The sequence below is a fragment of the Vitis riparia genome, chromosome 5, assembly GCF_004353265.1.
Source record: "Vitis riparia cultivar Riparia Gloire de Montpellier isolate 1030 chromosome 5, EGFV_Vit.rip_1.0, whole genome shotgun sequence".
NCBI classification, from domain to species: Eukaryota; Viridiplantae; Streptophyta; class Magnoliopsida; order Vitales; family Vitaceae; genus Vitis; species Vitis riparia.
The window spans coordinates 8094476-8103427 of NC_048435.1; positions in this window are offsets into that span (position 1 = coordinate 8094476).

Here is an 8952-nt window from a genome sequence, read left to right on the forward strand (position 1 = left end):
CATTGTTTTAAGGTATTTGTGCCTTTTCATGGGTTTATTATATAATTTGAGTCTTTTCAGAGGCCATTTGATTATTAAATTGGGATTGATCAGTTAAATTCAATAGCCCATCTATGGATTGAACTTTTACTAGGGTGTCAACCTTTTTCATGTGTTTTTCCTTACATTTTTCTTTTTCGAGAAACTCTATCCTTTAATCTAATAGGTCTACCACCCTTTAGGCATATCTAAGATTCATTTGCTATGAGATTGGGTAAGTGTCCTATAGGAACATAAATCCGTGTTGAAGTAGTTGTTGATACACATGACTTTCACTTTCTTTACATCACTAAATGCATTTGGCAATTGATTTGTGATTTCTTATAAGTGAATAATATTTTGAACTTTTAATTGACATTGATTTGTTTGAGGGTCAAGGTGAGACAAAACTAATGCATACCAAGTAATGTTATTATTTTCACATCATTCTTCTAGAATTAACTTTTCTTTCCTAAACAGAGAGAAACTTGTTCATCAAAATGGCAATTGGCAAAATATGTCATAAAAGCATCACCTATTTAGGGTTCCAAATATCGAATGATAAATAAACAATCAAAACCAATATAAATCCCAAGACACCTTTGAGAACCCATTTTAATCTTTTCGGGAAAAGCAATAGGGGCATGGGTAGCACAACAAAAAATTCTTAAGTAAGAAACATTTGGTTGTTGACCAAGCACTAGTTGTGAAAGTGAATATTCATGATAAGTAAAAGACCAAATTAAGATGGTTGGCACAGCAACATGGAGTATAGCATGACCCCAAGTAGAAAAAGGTAATTGTGTTCTTAAAAGTAATGGTCAAACAATCAATTGAAGTCACTTGATAAAAAATTCAATTAGACCATTTGGGTATGAAAATGAGCAATTGTGTGCTCGATGTCAATTCCAATTGACATACAAAATCAACAAAAGTTTGGGATAAAAATTCACTCGCATTATCAAGGCAAATTTTCTTGATAAGGTAATTTGGAAATTGTGCTCTTAGACAGATTATTTGAGCAAGCAGCATTGCAAAGGTAACATTGCGAATAGAAAAAAGGCCAACATATGACCACCTAGTAAAGGCATCTATTAAGACCATAAAATACCGAAATGGTCAATAAGAAGGGTAAATGAGGCCACATATATCCCCATGGGTTCTTTCTATAAAGGTTGGAGATTCAAAGAGAACTTTAGTAAAAGATGGTTTAATAATCAATTTACTTTGTGAATAGGTAACACAATTGTAATCATTAGGCACAAAAATCTTTTGGTTCTTTAAAGGGTGTCCATGAGAGTTACTAATGATACGATGCATCATAAATGACCTTAGGTGGCCAAGTCACTCCTGTCAAAGCATAAAGGTATTTGGGTCATAAAACTTCTGGTCTATTTCATCATATGATTCAATAAGTCTAATGGTTATGTGATACAACCCACACACAAAAAAAAAAAAAAAAAAAAAAAAAAAAAACACACAAAGCTTCTCTAATAAATACTTTTATCCAAAAACAATTGAAGTAATGTAAAGATACTTTATAATTTACCTTTATTCATAACTTCAATATGATATCCATTTTGGCAAATATCTTTAAAACTAAGCGACATATATATTGAATTAATGTAGAGATGCTTTATAATGTTACCTTTATTCATAACTTCAATATGATATCTATTTTGACAAATATCTTTAAAACTAAGCAGATTTCTATTAGATCTAGTAGAATATAATGCATCATCAATATTAAGTTTGGTTTCACCTAGTAAATTAATTGTAGTTTTTCCAAAACCTAGAATCATGTTTATAAAATCGAATATTGTATTAACATTGGTTGTTGCAAATGTTAAGTTCGAGAAATACTTTTTATATCGAAGAATTGTATATATTGTGGCATAGTCTACAAGGCATGTTGTGAAATTAAGCTAGTTAGGATCATCCATCTATCTATTTGGCAAAGAAAATAATAAATATATAAATGTCATGCGTAGAAAAAAAAATAGAAAAATTTAATGTTTGTAAAACAAAAGAACATATAAAGATAAAATTTTATATCAAGGCATAACTTTTAGTCATAAAAAACACACCTATCTCCAATTAAATGATCAATCTTACCACTAGGATCTTCAAAAAAATTGGACACACAACGAAGTTCATCTCAACATTCTTTTCCTTTTGCCCTTTGTGAGGCTTGGTAAAGGTCAACTAAATGTTCTAGCATACAATAAGTATGTGATCAATGCCTTTTCAGGCCGCATCTATAGTATTCATTTTCATGAGTCTATTTGCCTTGTATATATCTTTCCCATTTTCTAATGATTTCACTTCAATATTGTTCTCATATTATGATCACCACAATGTTTGGGATTATATCTTCCACAACCGCAACCGCCTCCACATCCATGACCACATCTAAATTATGGGATAAGGTGGCATTCGGAACTGGAAATCTCACAAAGCCATTGGATGGGATTGATGTTTTTTCAATAAAAGCTCATTGTTTTGTTCAACTACAAAAGGATACAAAATCAATTTGATAAATCATTGCTCTTGATATTGTTGCTATAAGAGCATAGTCAAGGCATGGAAAGTGGTAAATGGCTTTTCCAACTTATCTCTTTTAGTAACTTTCTCACCACATAGGTTCAATTGGGAGATAATTTTGAATAATGCAAAGTTTTATTAGCTTATAGACTTAAAATCTTGTAATCTCAAATGCATCCAATCATAACAAGCTTTGGGCAAAATTATAATCTTTTGGTGGTCATGTCATTCTTTTAAATGATCCAGAGAATGAGAGAGTCCTTTACTGTGAGATATTTACTTTTTAAACCTTCATTGATATGATGTTAAAGGAAAATGAATGCTTTTGCTCAATCCTACGGGGATTTATCATTGCCTTCCTTAATAGTTGCTCCAAGGTTCATGGAATTAAGATGGATTTTAGCATCTAATAACCATGACAAGTAGTTTTTCCCGATATATATATATATATATATAACTTGGCTTGCATAATAATAAAGTCTAAGTTATTATTGTATTACAATATGGATCTTTTTATAAAAGCTAAACTTACCTAATTAGTAGAGAACTTTCCTTTTCATGTAAAAGGGTTGGGTTCGAGTCATAGTTCTACACTTTTATTTATTTTATATTTGTACATACAGTAATAAGGAAATGCAGAGAAATTTTAATACTTTCAAAACATTAGGACAGAGTAATACCAAAAACTACAACCACCAAAAATCACATATAACAAGTTTAAGCCTTTCAGGGATGACAATGAGGAAATGTAGAGAAATTTTTACTTTCCAAACATTAGGACAGAGTACATAGTACTGAAAACTACAACTATCAAAAATCACATATAACTAGTTTGAACCTTTTAGGGGATATTAATGGTTTGTGAAAATGATTAAATTGTTACTAATTTGACCCAAACTTTGAAAAGAAAGCTAAATTGACCTATTAATTAAACTTACTCAGAGACCATTTAAGAGATTGCTCTCAATATCCATCATAATATTTCAAAAATTAGTTAATAAATAATAATAGTAAGAGATTCACCACCAACTCCATCAAAACAAAACTTTCAATCCCTCAAAAATTAAGGAATAATAAAAGAATGGGGAAAAATAATGATTACAAATTTTCAATAATAAAAATATTAATTAAAAAATACATTACATAATAATAAGCATTAAAAAAAATACATTATATGATAACAAATTAACATAAATATATATATATATACACACACACACACACACACACACATACACTAAAAACTCCAACCACGAAAAATCATATATAACTAGTTTGAACCTTTAGAGGATATTAATGATCTATGGAAATGATTAAATTTTTTTATTTTTTTAGTTTTTATTTTTATATTATTTATTTACTAATTTAACCCAAATTTTGAAAAGAAACCTAAATTGACCATTTAACTAAACTTACTCAAAGACAATTCAAGAGATTGTTCCCAAAAACCATCATCATATTTCAATAATTAATTAATTAATAATAACAGTAAGAGATTCACCACCAACACCATCAAAATTGTTAGAAAATTAGTTAATTCAACATAAGGTAATCACCACAGAGGGGGAGTGAATAAGATGATAGTCTCTTTTTGCAAATTTAAACCATATAAATGTAAGAGACAATTATATGCACATATATAATAAATATAATGAAAAAAAATTACATGTAAATTCAAGAGATTAAGGAAGAGAGAAATGTAATTGCCACTTTGGAAATCATCTTGTCTAGTCACACTTGAAATATAATCATTAATTCCAAACCTTAGTTTGTTATCATCAAAACCAAGATTAACCAAACCTTGGTTTCGCAAAAACTAAACTTTCAATCCCTCAAAAACTGAGGAATAATAAAAGGATGGGAAAAAGAATAATATATATATATATATATATATATATTCCTAACTTTGGACTATGAATAATGATTACACAACTTTTGGCTATGTATAATTTTTACTTAAGCAAAAAGAAATATCAGTATTATTGTTTTCATAATTTCTTGCTATGAATAATAATTCATAGCTTTAGGCTATGTATAATTTGTAATTTGTAATTTGTAATTTGTAACATATAGCACTTGGCTATATGAGTTTAAATTTGGTTAATCTACTAGTCTTTCTTTTTTTTTACATAGCATCGGGCTATGAAAAATTAGAATATAACATAAAAAGTATTGATGAATATAATTGTTAGCCCAAGGGTTCTCCTACTCAGGTTTTGATGATAACAAACCATGGTTAAGTGACTAATTGGTTTGAATGGTAAAGAATCTCAGGTATAAATTCAAAAATTCATCAAATGACCAAATGGATACAAGATCGAGACTTTTAGAAGACTTTTAATCATAGGAAACAAATGTAAAATGAATGCATGGGTGCACTTAGGGTTTACATATCTTTTTATGCATCTTTGGAAAACTCGATTTTTTATTTAAAGTTGCAATTTCATTAAAACCCGAGTTTTATCAAATGTACCTTAGGCAAAACGTTTCAAAATTGGCATATTAATTTACCTAAAGACCTTGCCTAAGTGTTAAAAAAGAAAAGAAGTGAAAAAAATTAGGTTTTCAGGGCCAAAAGGCTGAACCAATCGAGGCTTTGGCCAACCGGTCGACCGGTTGGGGAATCGGTCGACCGGTTGCCCTTGTCAAATCAAGGACCGATCGAGGAATGTCAAAAGCACTTTCTCTCTTCCAGTAACCTTCCCTTCCTGGTTGAGGTTCCCTCCTTCCCGGTCGACCTCCAGTCAAAGCATTAATTGTTCCAACGGCTAGTGAACGGGTCGACCCCTAGCTCGACCGGTTGAGGCTGCTTTTTGCTATTCTTGGCTCTCGAGCTTAGAAACCTATAAATTGAGAGCTCCGCTTCATTTATGAGATATAGAACACTTGCAATCAATTTTCAACCACTTGTTCTTGCCTTAAAAGCTCTCATTTCCTTCTTAGTGCATTAAATCCTCACTTGCATATCTTTTAGTGCACCCTTATGAGTCATCCTAGCTTTGTTTTGTATTTGAGCTATCATTGAGCTAAGTTGAGGGATTCATTCTTTTAAAAACTGAGTGTTAAAGCCTTCAAGAGGTTTGAATCTTGAAGAGATTGTGTAAGAGCCCATTGGAGTTGGAATCCAAGTGTTAGAAGATTGGAAGCTTGGTTGAAGCTTGAAGTTAGTGAAACTCTTACTCGATTAGGAGATTGAGGAGAGTGGACGTAGGCAAGGAAGTGTCGAGCCACTATAAAATCCAAGTTTGAATTCTCTAACTCTATATCTTTATTTTTTATTATATTGTACTTGAATTTGTTGTGTTGAAAAAGTTTTTGAAAAACCCAATTCACCCCCCTCTTGGGTGTTTTTCATATTTAAGCATAGCCTTTATTTTCTCAATTGGTATCAGAGCAAGGCCTCTTGTTTAATACTTAATCGTCTAAGAGGAAATGGCTATGCCATCAAGCTTATCTCAAAACTGAAAATTTTACAAAACATAGAGCTCCATTTTTTTACGGGAACCGACTATCCCTATTGGAAAACTAGAATGACTTGATATTTACAATCAACCAATTTAAAAGTATGGGACGTCATTGAAGATGGCCCAACTTTTCCTACAAAACTAATTGATGGAGTCTTGGTTCCACAACCCAAGCAAGAATGGAATGAGCTTGATAGAAGAAATTTTCGATTAAATGCTAAGGTCATTTTTACTTTGCAATGTGCTATGGATACAAATGAATATAATAGAATATGTCAATGTAAATTGGCTAAAGAAATTTGGAGATTGCTTGAAATAACTCATGAATAAACAAATCAAGTGAAAGAGTAAAAAATAAATATACTTGTTCATAACTATAAATTGTTTTTTATGAAAGAAAATGAGACTATTGTTGAGATGATCACTAGGTTCACCGACATTGTCAATGGTCTTGAAGCATTGGGAAATACTTACAAGAAATCCGGAAATGTGATGAAGATATTGAGGTCACTCCCATCGAAGTGGCATACAAAGGTCACCACAATTCAAGAAGCAAAAGACTTGACCAAGTTACCTATGGAGGGTCATTAATGACATATGAAATCAATTTGGCAAAGAAGCTACAAGAGAGTGAAGACAAAAAGAAGAAGAGCATAGCTCTCAAAGCTACAACTAAGGAAGAAGAAGATGTTGAAGAAGAAAAACCAAGTGAAGAAGATGATGATTTAGCCCTCATCACAAGAAGGCTCAACAAATACATGAGGTGTGAAAGGTTTAGAGAAAGAAAGCTCACCTTTAGAAAAAACCTTTCTAAAAAGGAATCTTCATCTCATGATGACAGTGAGAAATGGGAAGAGAAAAGAGATTTAGTGTGTTTCAAATGCAAAAAAATTGGGACACATTAAATATGATTGTCTTCTCTACAAAAGTGAAGCCAAGAGAAGAATGAAGAAGGCAATGATGGCCACTTGAAGTGAAAGTGAAGAATCCTCCGAATAAGAAAAGGAGAAAGAAGTGGCAAACATGTGCTTCATGGCAATAGATGAACTTGATGAGGTAAACTCTAACTTTAGGGATGAAAATATGCATGATGTTTTTGAAGAATTATATGAGGATTTTGAAAAACTTAGTTTGAAAAATAATTCTCTTAAAAAGAAAATTCAAGAACTTGAAGAAGTGAAAGAAAAATTTTCAATTGTTGAAATTTCTAAAACTCGTCTTGAAAAAGAAAATGAGATTTTGAGATATGAAAATGAGATTTTGAAAAAGAAAAATGAATGGTTGACCTCATCTCTTTCAATTTTTTCTTGTGGACAAAAATCTTTTGAAATGATTCTAGCTAGCCAAAAATGTGTTTTTGACAAACAAGGGCTAGGATTCAAATCTTCAAAAAATCAAAAGTATTTTAAAAATTATTTTGTGAAAGAATCCACAAGTGCAAGTCCTTCCACTACTTGCAATTTTTGTGGAAGAGGAGGACACATTAGTAGTACATGTCCTTTAAGAAATGGTTCTCAAAAGAATTCAAATGCAAAAACTAAAAATGTTTGGATTGAAAAATCTAAGGTCACTAACCCTCAAAGACCCAAAAAGATATGGGTACCTAAATCAACTTGATTTTTATTTTGTAGGGTTCAAAGAAGGATAAGTGGTTCTTGGATGGTGGATGCTTAAGACACATAACCGGAGATGAATCCAAGTTTGCTTTCCTTACAAAGAGAAAGAGAGGATATGTTACCTTTGGAGACAATGCAAAAGGAAGAATCATTGGTCAATGCAACATTGGTAATGGCACATCCTCTCTTATACAAAGTGTTTTATTAGTGAATGGTTTAAAACATAACCTTTTAACCATTAGTCAACTTTGTGAAAAAAGTTTTAAAGTGATTTTTGAAGCATCTCATTGCATCATCAAGGATATTCAAAATGATAAAACCATCTTCATGGGTCATAGATGTGATAATGTTTACGCTATAAATATTTCAAAATATGATGGTCATGATAGATGCTTTTTCAAGCATGCATGATCAAAATTGGTTGTGGCATAGGAGGTTGGGACATGCTAACATGGACCTCATTTCCCAACTCAACAAAGATGAACTTGTTAGAGGTCTTCCCAAAATAAATTTTCAAAAAGACAAAGTTTGTGAAGCTTGTCAAATGGGAAAGCAAATCAAAGACAAAAATTTCATTTCAACCTCTAGGCCTCTTGAGTTGTTGCATATGGATTTATTTGGTCCCTGTAGTACACCAAGTCTTGGAGAAAAATCTTATGCATATGTTATTGTGGATGACTTCTCTAGATACACATGGGTCTTGTTTTTAAGTCAATCGAATGAAGCCTTTTATGAGTTTTCAAAGTTTTGCAATAAGGTTCAAAATAAAAAAAGGTTTTACAATTACTTGTATAAAAAGTGATCATGGGAGAGAATTTGAAAATATTGATTTTGAAGAATATTGCAATGAGCATGGTATTAACCACAATTTTTCGGCTCCTAGAACTCCTCAACAAAATGGGGTAGTTGAAAGGAAAAATAGAACTCTTCAAGAAATGGCTAGAACCATGCTAAATGAAAACAATTTATCAAAATATTTTTGGGCCAAAGCGATTAACACTTCGTGTTATGTTTTAAATAGAATATTATTGAGGCCCATTTTTAAGAAAACTCCCTATGAGCTTTGGAAAAATAAGAAACCCAACATTAGTTATTTCAAAATCTTTGGGTGCAAATGTTTTATATTAAACACCAAAGACAATCTTGGAAAATTTGATACAAAATCAGATGTAAGAATTTTCCTTGGTTACTCAACTTCAAGTAAAGCCTTTAGAGTTTTCAACAAAAGAACCATGGTTGTAGAGGAGTCCATCCATGTTATTTTTTATGAATCTAACCATTCTCTCCAAGAAAGAGAGAGTTTTGATGAT